The sequence below is a fragment of the Rhinolophus hipposideros genome (genome assembly GCF_964194185.1).
Source record: "Rhinolophus hipposideros genome assembly, chromosome: 12".
In the NCBI taxonomy this organism is placed as follows: domain Eukaryota; kingdom Metazoa; phylum Chordata; class Mammalia; order Chiroptera; family Rhinolophidae; genus Rhinolophus; species Rhinolophus hipposideros.
The window spans coordinates 71,606,826-71,624,165 of NC_138058.1; the positions used below are offsets into that span (position 1 = coordinate 71,606,826).

General features: G+C 50.0%; 1 protein-coding gene across 10 annotated transcripts in view; it reads right to left on the reverse strand.

The window, feature by feature from the left end:
* Window positions 1-17,340, reverse strand: part of HPCAL1 (hippocalcin like 1) — a 90,703-nt gene that overhangs the window by 10,955 nt on the left and 62,408 nt on the right. For 7 of the 10 annotated variants that reach the window (XM_081069027.1, XM_081069029.1, XM_081069034.1 and 4 more), the window contains 2 exons: window positions 10,239-10,326; window positions 3,511-3,641 (listed from right to left, as the gene is read on the reverse strand). The gene's annotated coding sequence lies outside the window, so the exon portion shown is untranslated. Of the gene's footprint in view, window positions 1-3,510; window positions 3,642-10,238; window positions 10,327-12,639; window positions 12,787-17,340 lie in introns of all 10 variants that reach the window. The other 3 variants (XM_081069030.1, XM_081069035.1, XM_081069033.1) reach the window with 1 other exon arrangement.

The window sequence follows — 17,340 nt, forward strand, 5'->3', positions numbered from 1 at the left end:
ATTATTTCATCATTTGGTCATTTTGTCATTGGTGATTTCTCATCATTCTAACATTTCCAGCAACATGCAGCTTACAACACCAGAGGATGTCCTGACTCTCAGCCGCGAACCTGGTGAGGGCTGGCTGGTTCCCGGCCTCTCCAGTGTTGTTCCCCACGGTTAGCCTTCTTGAGAACTTGTTAGCATCTAGAAAACTTGTATGCAGCTTGCAGCTTACAACATCAGAAGACGTCCTAACTTCTAACAACAACAACAACAACAAAACAACAGAAGCACTCTTGGCAACTAGCAAACAGTGGTGTGGGAGACGCCTGAGTTTCTCTCAGCTGCAGACCTGGCAAGGTTTTGATTTATGACTTTTTCAGTGCTGTTCTCCCCCAGTTTGGTGAGCTTTTGGCATCTACTATACTAGTTATTATCCTATAGAGCTTATTACTGCTTTGGGATACTCCTTACTGATGTTATTTGTGTATTTAGCCAAGAGATTTTTGATCAATAGTAAACATATGTTGGGATCTCTTAAACTTATAAGTATGTGTACTCCTTTGACGTGACATTGTTATCAATGTATATAGTTTAGTCTTAACCACCTTTACTTTCTGTCATTAGCACATTCTATTAATTGCCTTTGTCTTTTACTATTACATATTGCTAAATAAATTCATTAGCCCCATTCTAGAGTATGTTTCTCCTCCTTCTTTTCCCCGCTCGTCATTACATACCCTGCCCTCTTCATAGCATTTCCTACCACTTGGCACCGTGTTGATGTATTTGTTGACTGTCTGCCTCCTTTTGTTCACCACTGTACCCTGCAGTGTCCCGCCACTCCCATGAGACAAGGGGGTGATGTGACCCAAGGCTCACTCACGAGGGCCAGGGAGTCAGAGAGCAGCTGACATGTCCCCTGTGTGATGGTTGAAAGGTCTGACAGGTGAGGTCCGAGCTGGGCTTAGAGGCTCCAGGAGTTCTCCCGGAGGCCAGGAAAAAACCCAGCCAGGCCACAGAGGCTGGGATATTAGCCTCCAGCATGGTTATGAAGAATGCCAAGAATGTACGGCTGATTGCAGGAGAAGGTGAACGAAAAACAGGATGGGACTGGACGCCTTCCCGGCTTCCCCAGCAGATGCCCAACCGCCGTGAAAACACTCAGAATGAACTGACCGGTCACGACACAGGGACTCTAGCACTGTTTGAGCCTACATTGAAACTTCACAGTTGAAACAAACTGAATCACCCCGCATATCCTACTCCGGGACCAGGGCCAACCGCTTTTGAAAGAAATCCCAGAGGCCACAGTGGGCTGGACACTGCAGACAGAAGGCAGGAGCTGGCCTGAGGTTTCAGACAGCCCTCCCCAGGCCCTCCATAGAGCTGACCCTCATGTGCTCAGCCCTAGAGGGACAGAGTCGGTGGATGGGTCCCCAACCAGGCTCAGCTGTGCTTATGAGGAATGCAGACTTGGGGTGCAGATCTGCACATCTTGGAGTCAATTCCTCCTGGCTGCTTGTGGCCGGCTGCAGAATGACTCAAGTCCTAGTGAGGACTGTGGGGAAAGACCCGCCCAGCAGGCGGCAGAGTGACGCTCGCTCCTCTCTGAGGCTCCTGCCCGGATGTGAGCCAGTCCTTCCCCAGGACAGGAGGGAACGTGAGACCATAGGCCGAGGCCCAACACACCCTGGAGGAGACACGGTGGATGGGCAGCTGTGGGGAGCGCTGGGCAGGGCCCTGGAGTCAGGCACTTCCTAGTCTCAATGCTCCACACCAAGACTCGCTTTGCTCCTCTATGACTATAAAATGGGGCCAGAATGCCAGCTTTGGTGTTTAGGATGGTGGCTGTGGGCATAAAGGATTCATCCTGGGCACCTGGCGTGCAGTCAATGGCCCAGTCCAGGGCTCCTCCCAGCACCCCCCTCCTATCCCCAGCCTTATGGTCTTGTCTGTCTTTTAACTTCTCTGGGCCTCAGTTTCCTTGATGGTGACATGGGAATAACGGTCCCTACCTGCTAATTTTGCAGTGTAGCCATGAGGATAAAGGGAAAAGAAGACTGTGAAAGGACTTTGACTAATTTAATGCACCAAATACACAGAGGTATTATCCCAGCTTTTATGATAAAAGGGATGTGGAGCATGCTTCATGAACTTAATCACAGTATCAAATAGAGCCAGGCGAGGAGGCTGGAGGCTGCAGCCCGAGCGAGGGCGGTTTCCTGCTCTTTCTTCTCGCCCAGCACCGCGGTATGAAAACCTGGTCCTCACGCCTGGTGGGCAAAGAGCCGGGATCCCAGAGGCCTGCTCTGTTCTTCAAAGAGGAAATGAGGGGAAGGATGGGAGAACCCAGTACTGAGCTCCATGGGTGCTGTTCCTCAGTTGTTGGCCAAGGGACACCATGGACCCCTTGCCCTAGGGGAAGGAGGGACAGGACCCCTCAGGGAGACAAAGGGCTCGTCTCTAATAGCAAGACATCTCCTGGGGAGTCTGTAGCTTCTAACTGGTTCTGGTCCATTGAAATGGGCATGTAGGGTCCTGTGTGTGCAGGGGGCAGTTCCCTGAAGGAGGGGAACTGCACACACTGAAGGAGAGGTCTGGGCTTGCCCAGAGCAGCCACCAACGTTCCAAGCAGGCTGGGTGGGTTGGACCCATGCAGGACAGGGCAGCTCCCGGTAGGCCTATGACACACGTGCACACACACACACCATGACCACTTGCTCTGCACTGGTGTGGATGCATTGTCTGAAAGCCTCCACCCAGCGTCTGGCTCCCAATGGCAGAGGCCCCCGTCTGGTCAGGGGTGCTCTCAGGGTGAAGGCCTTGCCCCTACATCAGCATGTGAAACGACTCAGATTTCACTCCTGGGAATTTTCTATTCTTAGAGAAAATAGTGTGGGCCATGTTTACCATTCATTCATTCCTATCACAGCTGTTTTATACACGTATTAAGCTTGCACAGATATTTTATGCATTAGGACCTAAAGACGTAAAAAGGGCATCGCTGTGGGCCTGACATGAAGGAAGGCGTGCCGGAGCCCGAGTTCTGCTGGAATGGGGGTGGGGGGCGGTGGGGTCAAGCGCAGCGTGGCTGGGACGGCTGGCACAGGGAACATAGCTGTAGAGGTGGGGAGGGCCAACCTCTGGACTTTATCCTGGGGACGCAGGGAGCCTCAACAGCATCTCAGCTTCAATGACTCACAGGCCCAAGTTTCTGGGGAGACCACCAGCAGCCGGTGCCTCGTCCCTGCTACACAGCTCTAGGCCTGTTACCTCCCCTGGTCCCTTCGAGCAATGACGGGACTAACAGTGTAGCAGTGTGGACCGCCCCAGGTCAGTAACCCATAGAGTAGCAAATGTCCGAAGGAGGGGCAGTGAAGGGAAAGAAGGAAAAATGCCATCAAACCCTGGGAATTCCAAATTGTACACCTGAAATCTATGTAGCTTTACTAACAATTGTCAACCCAATAAACTTTAAAAAAACAAACAAACAAACAAAAAAACTCTAGGAATTCGGATAATTACCTGAAGGGCAGTTCAAATTTGTCAAGCCTTCGTCAAAAAGTGCCGCTAGGCCTTTTGAGCCACTCTGTTGCTTGCCCCGCTCCTATCTCTTTGGAGTGTACTTTCTCTTCCAATAAACTGCTCTTTCACCACTGTAAAAAAAAAGAAGAAAAAGTGCCTCTAAATTGTTTTGCAGGTACAGGGGAAGGACTGGCCCACAGAGCGCTGGGAGGTAGACGAGGGGTGTTTGCAGAGGCTGTTATTAGCTCATCTGTCATTCCACCTTCAGAACGGAGTCGGAGGTCTGGGCCATTCTGGGCCAGTCACATGGCTCACAGCTTTGCTTTCCGTCTCTGTAAGCGGTGACTTTGGCGTGTTCAAGCCCTACAAACTGTCTTTGAGGTTTCCCCAGTGGAGGCTTGCACCGCCGCTGAGTTCGCTCACTTAACTGGAATATATGGCCCTCCCCTTAGGTTCCTGGGTGGCAGATCCACTCACTGAGCTCTTTTCCCAAGAGACAGTTAGAAAGCTAAACTTTTGCCAGGTTCCTGCTTGAGTGATGACTAAATTTTCAATTCGTGGGCCCCAAGTGAACCATTTCCAAACTCTGATTTCATGCGCCCCAAATGAATGAGGTGGGCCACATTCTAAGATGTCTTGGATAGAAACTGTCTGTAAGAAATGTTACGATATGTGTTAGGCGTAAGAGGTGTTTTCAGACACGCGTTGCCCGCTAGGTTCTGTGTCGCTGATAGGCGGCTCCATCTGCAGGGCAAGGTCCAGTCCGTGAGCAGCTACTGCCCCCGGCGGAGCTCCTGGAGGGAGGGCTGGCGCCAAATGCCTGTCTGGGATCTGATGGCTCAGCACACCAATCCAAACAGGTTTTTGTTTTTTTACACTTGGAAGAAAACTTCCAGTGAATCATCTCATATGCTGTTTGATTCATGTTTAATGTCTTTGGGAAGAAATAAAAACAGTAAGTCATTCTCAATAAAAAGTGGCATCAGCTGGGCTATAATGCCAGGCACACGAATGGTCACATGCCAGCTACCCCTTGGGGGCCTCAGCAGCTACAGCCTTCAGTTGTTGTTACAGTGTTTATAATCACGAGTGAAGACAGCTCATAAAAGCTGCCTTTTGTCATTTTTTAAAAATTACAACACCAGAAGCCATAGATTCTGCAGGGAGAGTTGGGGCCAAAACACAAACTCACACACAGAAAGTGTCAATCAGCATTAACTGAGCACGTACTGAGTGAAAATCACAGTGCTGCATGTTGGGAATACACAAAAGTGTAAGATGCCCATCTCCTACCCCCCACTTGCTCATCTCCTCCAGTGACACTGATCTTCTGGCTGCTCCTTACCACCTCAGGCACACCGGCCTTTTGCACTGGCTGTTCCTCAGATATAAAATTGCTTCCTTGAAGCGCTTACAGTCTAGTTCTGAAGGCAAGGCATGAATTTCCTCTTGTCTACACCGAGTTAGTTCCTGCACCAAGCCAGGCATGGCGCTTAGATACTGGGAGGCAGAAGAGGGAACACAGAAAGGCAGCATTCTAAGACAAACTGACAGACTCCAACCTTCAGGCTGGGGCCCAGGTTCCTTCTTTACCCTTTTCCCCAAGGACATAGAGCTGAATTCCATTAGCCCAGGGCTTGGCTGGGAACAATCCCATAACCAAGTAGACCAGTGCCTGAAACACAGGAAGGACACGATAATTGATGACAGGAAGGAAGTCCCAGAAGGAGGAAGAGAAGGCCTGGCTGATGGGGCACTCCCTCCAGACAAGCCCCAGCTCTTCCAAGGCTTCACAGGGGACCTGTGCCCCTGGAGCACTGTCCAGTGTGCCCTTGAGAACCTACCTTCCTCGCTGCCCCACTCACATCTCCAAATTTTCCATCAGAGACTTCCTGACCCAGATAGCGTCTAACTTCAGAAAAAAAAGCCAGTTTTCTGGAGACCCTCTGAGGTCCAACAGCCCAAAGAGCAAACATTTACTCATTGAGCATCTTCCCAGTTGAGTACTTTTGAGCTAAAAATTTGCACATGAGGTCTAGCAAGTGCAAGACTATTGAAGGGGTCAACAGGACAGGAAGTGTGGAATCTGGGCTGTCCCGGAAATCTGGGCTGTGTGCCTGGGACGGTGCTGGCTGCTTTGGGAAATGAGACAGGTCAGTGTGGGTTTAGTGAGGGGCCGGCGACATGGAGTAGGAGAGCCCGAGTCGGCTCAGACCTGGCCCGGGAGCCCTGATACAGGCAGGTGCCAGCAAGCAGCAAGACCTGGGGGACATGGCTGCATAATTCCTTTCTTCATTGTGGCGCTTCCCTCTGTCCCCACTGGGCACTGCGCACAGACTGACTGATAGTGAAGGCACCCCCTTTTACCTCTGCCTTTCATCTCCCCAGCCAGGTGGTGAGCCCAGGCTGGGTCTTGCTCACATAAGACCCACACGGCACCTCACGCACAAACGTCCCCAGAGCAGAAGCTCAGGGATGCCAGAGGGCAGTCCTGCAGAAGGGCCAGGACAATAGTTTCTGTCCCCACTGATTCTACGGTGGATAGGATGCCATGTCAAGTCGTGTGTGCCTACTGTTGTGTGTGTGTGTGTGTGCACGCGTGCTTGCATGCGTGTTTGCCCTCAATGCATGCCATGCAGATCTGCCCTGTGGTTGAGGAAAGCCCACAGGAAGTGACATTGCAAAGTCACCCCAAGTCACTCTAAAAATAACCCTCAACTTACAATATAGGAAGGATTTCCCCTTTCCTCGTGCCCTGCCTCAAACCACAGCAGCTTCCACTTAGCAGACTACTTCCGGAAGGCCAGGTAGAGGGCTCTCTGAGGGGCTCATCTAGGATCTGCAGACTAGTCAACACTTTGGGGCCGCCAGCCCGACACCCAGAGGGGAGGTTAGCTGAGGTCATACTCTCCTGGCCCCTTCTCCTGCAGAACCCCAAATCCCCATGCCCCTGTTAATCTAACATCTTCCAGAACGGTTGTGGTTAAACAAATCTCTATGAGCAACCATTATCTTTGAAATGTGGGAGGAAGGGTCACTGTTTAAAGGACCTAGGAGGTCCACTGTGTAGTGCAATCTGGGCTGCACTGAGCTGCTGCTTGTCACCTGTTTTCCTCGTTGGGTTAGTGTTTTGAGTGTCCTGCCCCTCAGATATGATCCAACTGTTGGGCCCATTTCCTATCCCCCGCTTGCTCGTCCCCTCCAGTGACACTGATCTTCTGGCTGCTCCTTACTACCTCAGACACACTCTGCCACCGGCCCTTTGCACTGGCTGCTCCTCAGATATAAAATTGCTTCTTTGCCTCCTTAAGGTTTTTGCTCAGGGAACTTCTCAGTGAGGCCTTCCCTGAGTACTCTGTACAACACTGAAGCCCAAACACATATTCTTTACCCCCCTTTTCCACTTCATTTTACCTATATATTTTATTGAGTTCATTGTCTCTCTTTCCCCAACTAAAATGCAAGGTTCCTGGGACCAGGCTTTATTCTGGCTTATTCTCCATTGGAAGCCCAGAGCTTGGACGCTTCCCGGCACAGTGTGTGCTCAGTAAACATTTGTTGAGTCAATGAATGCATGATTGCTGGAGGAAGCTGGGACCCATAGCCCGAGCACACGGGTGCCCCCTCTGCAGTGCCGGGGGTCAAGGTGGGCAGAAATGGAGGCTGCAAGAACACACCCTGCTGTCCATCACCAAGCAGGGAGGGCCAGCGAGCGGGCAGGGGTCCTCCACTTACCATCAGCTGACCCAGGACATCATGGCCAGAGATGTTCATATGCTCGAAGTACCATCTGCTTCCCAGAGTTCCTCATCTCTTGGTGGTGGTGGTGGGGCGGGGAGGGGTTACTGAGTGTTTGCTGTGTGCGTACCGAAATACCCAGGGGGCCTCGGGATGGGAAGAGACACCACAGACCACCTCTTCTGCCCATTCTGGACCCCCTCACCTGTTCCAGCATCCTCACACCTGGCGACCAGCCTCAGCAGGACCCCACCTGGCCAGGTGCCTCTCCTGTGCACCTGTGCCAGCCCTTGTGCCACCATCTGGGCCATGGGCATGCAGGTGAGGTCCAAGTAACACAGAGCCCGGTTTTCTCCCTCCCCTTTCTCAGCTCCACCAGGGCTGGTGGAAGGAAATCGGACTACAGTTGACCCTTGAATAACACGGGTTTGAACTGTACGGATCCACTTACACGCATATTTTTTCCCCAATAAACACACAGTTGGCTCAACGTATCCCTGGGTTTCACATTCCTGTTTTCACCAACTGTGGATTGAAAACAGTGTGTTTTTTCAGTAGTTTCAGGTGTACAGCGTATTTTGCTCTGCAGTTGGGAATCGTGGATGCGGAGAGCCAATTGCATGCATCGATCCACACCATTTTATACAAGGGACTTGAGCATCTGCAGATTTGGGTATCCACAGGGCGGAGGGAGGAGGGTGGTCCTGGAACCAACCCCCTGTGGACACTGAGGGATGACTGTAGTTAAGTTTTGGGAGAGTCAAAAGTTATACATCAATTTTTGACTGTGCAGTGGGTCGGTGTCCCTAACACCAAGTTGGTCAAGGGTCAACTGTAGTGAAAGCAGCACCTTCCACATGACGTGGGTCAGTTTTCTTTGGGGAGAAAAGCCAGGAGACCTACCACTAAGCTGTCCCGGAGGTAGAGGCCCCCACCTGGATCTCTGGTCCCAAGCCGGCCAGAACTTTCACAAAGATGAGCAGGAGACAGAGAAGGAAGGACCCGTGGTGGGAGAAACACTCCTCCCTCAGGAAGAGCAAGGCAGAAGGCACAGCCCCCCCATCCAAGCAAGAGAGACAGGAAAGCCCCACCCCGGGGAGGTGGCTTCCCAGGGGACAGTCTACAGGGAGGAGGGCACTGGGCCCTGGAAGTGCCATCTGTGCCATCTGTGAGGGTGTGACAGCAACTACGCCCAGGGTCTGCTGGGCACCTGTCCACTGACCTGTGGAGCCTCACATCTGTTGGGGGTCCTTAACTGGAACTGGCAACTGGCATCTGTCCTCCCCCTCGCTGTCCCTGACACACCAGCTGTCATGCCGGGCACCCGGCAACCTGAGAGATTAAGGTGGTGACACCTCAACAGGTTCTGGAGCCAAATCTCAGCCTCATGGCTAAGCGCTAAAAGGTGATTCCTTCGGGGTGGGAAGATGAGAATTAGAAAGAGGTGTCCCCTGCTTCTGAAGCCTAGAAAATTCCAGATCTTCTGTGAGGGCCCTGGGGCTGGGCTGAGACCCCAAGGGCCCTTCCTCCCAGCCCTCCCCTGGCTGCCTCCTCCCCAGCTCACATCCCTGGCCTCAGATACAGCTCACAGTACTGAGGGGGGGCAGGGCAGGTGACTAAAAATGGTCATTGTAACGATTACTGGATGGCTGGGAGGAGGAAGAGAAGGTGTGGCCCCCCCCATCCCCTGCCCCAGGCACCACGATGGAAACCTTATTCTCAGCTCTAATCTTACATCCACCCTGGAGAGGGAGACGTGATTAAACCTCTTCTGGATGAGAGCTGGGGGAGGGTGTTAAATGGCCCAGTGAGATCAGAATGCACAAATCTAAGGTCAGAGGCCTTTCTCCCACCCACGACCTAGCTCCTCCCTTTGGAAGGGAACTGCACTCAGCTCAACAAGAGACCATGGCGGCTGGATTCCCCGCCCGCACAGTCTTGTTCATACAGCCAGAGGCGATGAGGATCACAGAGGAGCCCTACAGAGTGCCTCTAAAGGACAGAGGACAGGCTGTCAGCTCAGCTCCAGGGTGACGAGGGCTTTCAGGAAGGATGACAACCCGAGCTCAGTCGTACGGGACAGACGAGAGTGGGCAGGGCTAATGAAGGGAAAGCGGGCTAAGGCAGAGGGCCCAGCTGAGCAAAGGCCCAGGCACTGCGTGACACAGTGAGGCATTACCACACTTTGCTTTCACTGGAGCCTCCCTTGAACCCAAAGCAGGCAGTGGCTGGAGATGGGGCCAGGAGACTGGTGGAGCCAAGCAGACCAAGGGCTTGGAGGTCATGCTAATTACTTTGGACTTGAGTAGCCGGGCAGCAGGGCTCCAGGTTTGGGGCCCAGGCCTAGTTAGGGCCTTGCCATAATGGAGGGTGATGGGGCTACGGGTGAGAAAGAGTTCCTCAGGTCAGTCTTTTGGGCAGATGGGAAAGTCAGCACACTAGCAGGGCTGGAGAAAAAACTGGGGGTCTGGGGTGTTTGAACCCAAGTTTTCAGAGCTAGGGAGGGGAGGCAAGAGGAGGGACAGGCTGGGGAGGGCGGCTAAGCCTGGGACCCTGGCACCTCTAGAAGAATAGGGGGTCTTGGTGGAGGGGACACAGGGGTAGGATACAGGACACCAGAGGTTTTTCTTAGAGGTTGGAGGCCCACCTACTTCTCACCTATAACCAGGTTCCAACAGGAGCCACTACAGGGCACTTCATCCCTGCAGGCCCTGGTTTGGGGATGCAGGGGAGTCTGTTCACCCAGAAGGGGACTCCCAAGAGTCCCGTGGGAGGTTACTGTGGTGCCTGGGTGGGTCTTTTCATCCACCAGCCTCAGTTTCCTGACCCATCCCATGGGGTACTGGGCAGACTGTCTCCCTACTCTCAGTCTTTCCCGCTCTTTCCACTGAGCTGGGTCAAGTCTCCACAAGCTGGCATTGGGGCAGAACCCCATAGAGTTGTAGAGACCCCCTGCCCCCAGACCCATCTGGCTTCCCGGAGTAACTTACCTAAGACCAAGTGGAAGCAGAGACAGAACAGGGATCAGACCCTCCAGGGGCTGGTTGCACGTCCTTGTCTGGGCCACCAGACCACGCCCTGGAAGAGAGGACCAATAGTCACACGGGGTGTGAACACCCAGCCCCAGAGCCCACTGCCTTTCCCTCCAGTTGCTTCCGTGTACCTGTGGGGAGGGAGGAACCACAGCTTATATGAGCCCCACACTAAGCACAGAAAACCCTGGCTCCGGGCCTTGGTCCAGAAGGTCAGGGCGGGGGCCATGACATGTGCACCCCCTGCACCAGGAGGGAGGGAAGGCCACCAGTACTGACGGGAGAAGCCCCCCAGTGAGATGCTGGCCACCCCTCGGGTGAGGTGTGACCTGTGGTCTCTGTGGTCTGCAACCCGGGTGTAAGTGCTGGCAGCATCACTGAGTCGCTGCAGCCCGTCACACCACTGCCTGTGGCCTTCCTAACTCTCCAGCCCATAGGGCCAATGTAAGGGCCCCACGGGGGCTTCACAACAAGACCTGGCACAGGGCAGGCCCTCAGGAGTGTCCACAGCCAAGCTCCGGCCCCTGCATGACCAGACGGTCACAGGCATCATGAGCAACATGCTCAGTGACCAGCTCAGTGACAGGTGAAAGCATCTGCAGCCACGTGGGCACCTTCTCTCACAGCCCATCCGTCTCCCCGAGACACACATCACTCTTACTAGGAAAGCACTGGGTGGTGGGGAGAGCAGAGAAACTCTGGTCCCAGGTGTGCCTCTGCTCTCCACCATTCAGTTTCCCCATCTGTGACAAAGGGGGTGAGCTGAATCCCCAGGGAGGCCGGGCCAGCTCTGACACCAGGAGAGACCATCATTCTTGAGGCCTTGAAGGCTCTGTCTTGCAAGCTGCCTGGGAACAGTCCATTAACTCGAATTGCAAATTTCCTCCTGGCTCTATCTCTAAGCCACAGGGGCTCCAGGGCCACCAGCTTTCCTGTGACAGATAAAGATTATAGTCATTGCTGGAGACAGAATCAAGTAGCAGAAGTCATTATGCAGAAATAATTATGTTGAGCTATGTCTGGTTGCTCCTGATTTCTGTCTAGCAATTGTCATACAAATAGTCACGCCTCTTCTCCAGGAGAGAAACTGCGGAGGCCTGGGTGAATCAAACAGACCTGCTGCGCACAATTTGGCTCCAAATCATCCAGCCAGGTGGGGCATGGGCATCCTGGGGAGGCCCTCTGTGACATCCCTTCCCTGAGCCCTTGGGAAGGAGGATATGTAGAAGACAAAGCCCCTGGAGGGGGCACACTCCCAAACTCATCCACATGCACCCACTGGACCCACCTTCAAAGCCCAATTCATAAGTCACTTTCTCCGTGGGGCGCTTCCTGACACCCCAACCTCCCAGCCCTTTGTTCATGTTAGCCCTAAGGCACCTCCCTCCCATAGGTTTGGGGTCTCTGGGGAGTGAATTGGGCAGTGAGCAGCTCTGATTCATTCTTGTACTTCTGCTCCTAGCATAGAGCAGGGCCTCGGGAGAGCAGTGAGGGGGAGAGAAGAAAGGGCTCTATGGTGGGACTCCCCAGGCTCAAAATCTGCCTCTACTATTTCCATGCTGTGTGACCCTGGACCATTATTTAACTTCCTAGTATGTAAAATGGAGATAATAACCCTATCTGGTTCATCGAGTTCTTGTAAAGATTAAATGAGCTAATGCCTAAAAAAAATGCTTGGCACATAGGAAGAACTCAGTATATGTCAGCAGTGACTGAAAGAGCAAAGACAGGCCTTGAAAACATGCTTGTAAGAATGTAAGCCAACTAGAAAAACACAAACTACTAAAACTAACTCAAGAAGAAATAGACAATCTGAAATAAAGGAATACAGTTGACCCTTAAACAACGCAGGTGTTAGGGGTACTGACCCCCATGCACTCGAAAACCTGTGTGTAACTTTGACTCCCCCAAAACTTAACTACTAATAGCCCACTGTTGACCAGAAGCCTTACCAATAACAAAAACAGCTGATTAACATGTATTTTGCATGTTATACATATTATATATTGCATTCTTACAATAAAGTAAGCTAGGGAAGAGAAAAATGTTAAGAAAATCATAAGGAAGAGAAAATACATTTCCATACTGTACCATAAGTTTATATCGTCTGTTTACACAATCAGTAAGATTGCTGGATGTAAGACCAGTATACAAAACTCAATTGTATTTTTATACACTTGCAATGAAATTAAGAAAACAATTCCATTAGCAATCAAATCAAATAATAAAATACTTAGGAATAAATTTAACAAAAGAAATATAACACACTCTCTGAAAACTATAAAATACTGTTGAAAAAAAATTTTTAAGACCCAATTAGTTTTGAAAATATCCCATGTTCATGGATCAGAAGACTTACCATTGTTAAGAGGGCAATATTCCCCAAACTATAGATTCCCTGATCTATAGATTCAATGCATTTCCCAGCTTATTCCTTTGTAGAAATTGACAAGCTGATTTTAAAATTCATAGGGAATGGCTGAGGACCCAGAATAGCCAAAACAATCTAGAAAAAGAACAAAGTAGAATTCATACCTCTCAATTTCAAAACTTACTACAAAGCAATATTAATCAAGACAGGGTGATACAAGCAAAAGAATAGATAGATAGATCAATGAAATAGAATTGAGAATCCAGAAATAAACCCACACATCTATGGTCAACTGATTTTCAACAAGTGTGCCAAAACCATCCAACGGGGAAAGAATATTTTCTCAACAAATGCTGTTGGGTCAACTGCATAACCACATGCAAAAGAATGAAGCTGGACCCTCACCTCACAACATATACAAAAATTAACTCAAAATGTAAGTGAAATAAGTCAGAAAGAGAAAGACAAGTACCATATGATCTCACTTATATGCGGAATCTAAAGAAAAGAATATGTGAATGAACTAATCAGAAACAGTTTTGGGGACACAAAGAAAAAACCGAGAGTTGTTAGATGGGCGGTGGGGGGGGGGGGTTGGGGATAAGGGGAAAGGTGAAGGGATTAGGAAGCAGCTGGTAACCACAAGATGGCCTCAGGGTTTTTTGAAAATTAATTTGGGGAACATATTCAATAATGTCGTAAAGATTTTGTTGGGTATCTGATGGACATGCGTCCTATTTGGGAGACCACCTCAGAGATAATGTGGATGCCTGATCATGGCATTGTACACCAGAAGCTAAACATTAATGAATGCCAACTATAATTCTATATATATAATGTGATGGCTCGGTGCGAGGTCAGAGGGATAGTGGATGGGGGGAGGGAGGGGTCACAGTGTGAGGGATATAAATGATGAACGTCTAAGTATTACCTTGTCTTGTACACCTGAAACTAATAAATTAAAAAAAAATTTTTAAAAAAAAGAAAAGAAATGGTTATCTAGCAAACCCTTCACAGCCAAAAAAAAAAAAAAAATTGACTCAAAATGGATCAGAGACCTAAATTTAAGAGCTAAAACTGTAAAACTCTTAGAAGAAAACATAGAGGTAAACCTTTTTTTTTTTTTTTTTTTTTAAGGAGAGCACAGCTCACAGTGGCCCAGGCAGGGATCAAACAGGCAACCTTGGTGCTACCAGCACCATGCTCTAACCAACTGAGCTAACCAGCCACCCCTAGAGGTAAATCTTCAAGATCTTGGAGTTGGCAAAAGATTCTTAGATATTACACCAAAAGCCAAACGACCAAAGAAAAGATAGATAAATGGGACTTTACTGAATTTTAAAACATGTACTTCAAAGGACACAATCAAGAATATGAAAACACAACCCACAAAATGAGTGAAAAATATTTGCAAATCGTATATCTGATAAGGGACTTGTATCTGGAATACATAAAGGACACTCACAACTCAATAGAAAGACAAATAACACAACTGAAAATGGGCAAAGGACTTGAATAGACATTTTTCCAAAGAAGATATGTAAAAGGCCAACAAATACATGAAAAGATGTTCAACATCATTAGTTACTAGAGAAATGCAAATAAAAAGCACAATGAGATACCACGGCACACCTACTAAGATTTCTAGAAAAAGTCAGATTAATACAAGTGTCAGTGAGAATTTGGAGAAATTGGACTCCTCATATGCGGCTGTTGGGAATGTAAGTGATGTAACCACTTCGAAAAACAGTCCTTAAAAGATCAAACATATAGTTATCATATGACCCAGAAACGCAAGAGAAACGAAAAACTATGTCCACACAAAAACCGTACACAATGTTCATGGCAACTTGATTCACAAAAACCAAAAGGTGCAAGCAACCCAAATGTCTATCAACAGGTGAATGGATACACAAAATGTGATATAGTCGTATAATGGAATATTATTATTCAGCCAAAGGAAGAAATGAAGCACTGACACAGGCTACAACATAGATGAGCCTTGAAAACATTATGCTATGTGAAGAAGCCAGACACAAAAGGCCAAGCACTGTATGGTTCCATTACAGAAAATGTCCAGAATAGGAAATCTAAAAGACAGAAAGCAGATTAGTGGTTTCTTAGGGCTGGGGGGAGGCGGAGAGGGGACTCGGAGGTGATAGCTAAAGGGTATGGGGTTTCCTTTGGGGATAACAGAAATATTCTAAAATCGACTGCAGTGATGGGTGCACTTATGTGTGATGCACTGAAAACCAATGCGTAGTATACTTTGAGTGAATTGTATGGTATGTGAATTATGTCTCATCAACGTTGTGTTCTTAAAAAAGGAGTCTCAGCCAATGTTCTTACACTTCTTGACAGAAGGGCAAAGAGCGGGTCACAGGAGCAAAAAGGCAAACTGCAGGGTTCCCCAGTGCTGCCACCAGGGGCACACGGGCCTCAGCTCTCAACACCCCAGCTGACCACAAGAACCTGGCAGCCTCCAATCCAGGGGCAGGCTGAGTGCCTGACGTGAGTGGAAGGTGCAGGAACACCGGCCCCACTTTTGAGGAGCCCACAGCCTAGTGGGGTACTCTCCGGTGGGTGCCAGACGTCGGGTGGGCAGTCAGCCACAAGCTGTAGGTGTCTCTCTGCATTCAAGGGGGTGATCCAATCCAACGGGGCGGGGGACAGTCCCTCAGGATATATGCTCAGTCTGGTCCGTAAGGACGTTCCGTTGAACTCTCAGCTCAGTTCCTGAAACGGCCCGACAGCCAGGTCACCACCTAAGTAGTTACCGTTCTAGTGCCATATCTGGGGTCAGTTCCTCCTGCAGTGGCCCAGGCCGGGAGAGGCTCATTGCCCCTCATCTTTGCTGGCCAGCCCTTGAGAAAGGCAGCTGGAAAAGCGTCTTCTCGGCCAGACACGTGGCACCCACACTGACTATCCTGCCTGCTCACACCAGGGCAGATGTGTGCTTGAGAGATGACAAATTCTTTTAATATATACTGAAACCCAACTTAATTAGGAAGCAAAGTGCCTGAGGGCAAAAATATAGTGGGGTCTGAAGTCAAAGACAGATGGTTTGGGGGTTCTGACTACTTCTGAGGTGACTGTGGTTTTAGGATGACTCATCCACTACGGTCCCCACGTAACGAGGACAGTTGCTTGCAGAATACTTTCACACACAGATGTTTTGCACAACTACTCTTCGTAGTGGCACTTTCTACCCAATTCTAGAACTGAGTTAGAGGGGGCTATGTGTCAGCAGGAGTGGGGCCCAATCTGGGAACAGCCACAGGACACACTGCGGACGCCAAGAAATGCAGCTGAGACCACCGGGCTGCAAGCTTCCCAAAAGGGGGCAGGTCTGGAAAGTACACCCAAGGCGAACCAACCGGAGCCCTGCGTGGCCATGACCATCACCCTCGGTCACCTGGAGCACTGGGCGCTGGCCGACCACATTTCTGACTTCCAGGCAGTGGGCGCGTCTTATTGTAACTCCTACGTCCACTCCCACTATTAGTGTATTTGAGCTCTCGTCACAAAACCAAGGAACCTACCACCTCCAACCACTTTGAGAAACTGTTCAGCGTATTTACTAAAGATGACCACCCCTCCCGCCATGAAACTGGAATTCGACTCCTTGCTCTGTCCCCAACAGAAAAATGGACCTTTCCACGAAAGACACGTGCACGAGTGCTCATGGCTGCATGGTTGGTAGTAGCCCCACTGGGAACTATCCCAGTGTCCGTCTGCAACAGATGGAGAGACTGCAGTGTGTCCATACAATGAAGACCATAGAGAAATCAGAATGAACCTCTACTACACGCAACACGCGTGACTGTCCAAACATAATGCTGAGTGAAGCGGCCGGACACAAAAGGGTATATACTGTGTGGTTCCATTTATGAAAACAGGCAAAATGAAGGCGGTGATTTGAAGCAAGACAGTGGCTACCCTTGGTGGGGGGTAATGATTTAGCAGGGGTCATGGGAGGGCTTCTGGGTGCTGGGTACACAGGTCTGCTCACCTTGTGAGAATGTAACAAGTTGTACACTTATAACCTGTGCACTTTAATGCATGCAAGTTAGACTTCATAAAAAGTTAAAGGAAGAAAGCAAAGCACTGTGGTTCCTGTATCCAGCCCCTGCCCCCGCTGTGCCCCACCCAGGCTGAGGACGGGTGGTAAGGCGTTCACATTTTATTTTAAGCACAATTGTTATAGAAGAACATTGAAAACCAGACAGGGCTACAAGATCCTGACTCCCCTGGAATGCAGCCTGCACATCAACAGCCCGGAAGCAGGAGTCCAGGACCTGGGGGAGTAAGGCAAGTTCCCTGCTGAAGCCACTCGCTCAATAGCTGACAAAGCGCACAGAGCTCGGCTGCCTATCTGTGATGCAGGAATAAGTCATCTGAAAACACAAATAAATTATTCATTCCCCACAAATGAGCAGCCTCTGGATTTCTGCACCAGCCACCGCATCACAAACACCCAAAGCCTCAGTGAATCCCATTAGCAGCACGGAACAGAGGTCAGACACCGGATTTCGCTGTCACCCCGTGATCTGCCCACACTGTTTTCCATCCTGCGTTGTGAGTGAAATCAATGTAGCATCAAGTGGAAAATCACAGCCAGCCCGGCCAGCCCGGGAGACACAGGGCTCCAGCACACGACACATATGCCCACAAGGACGCAGTTCCCAG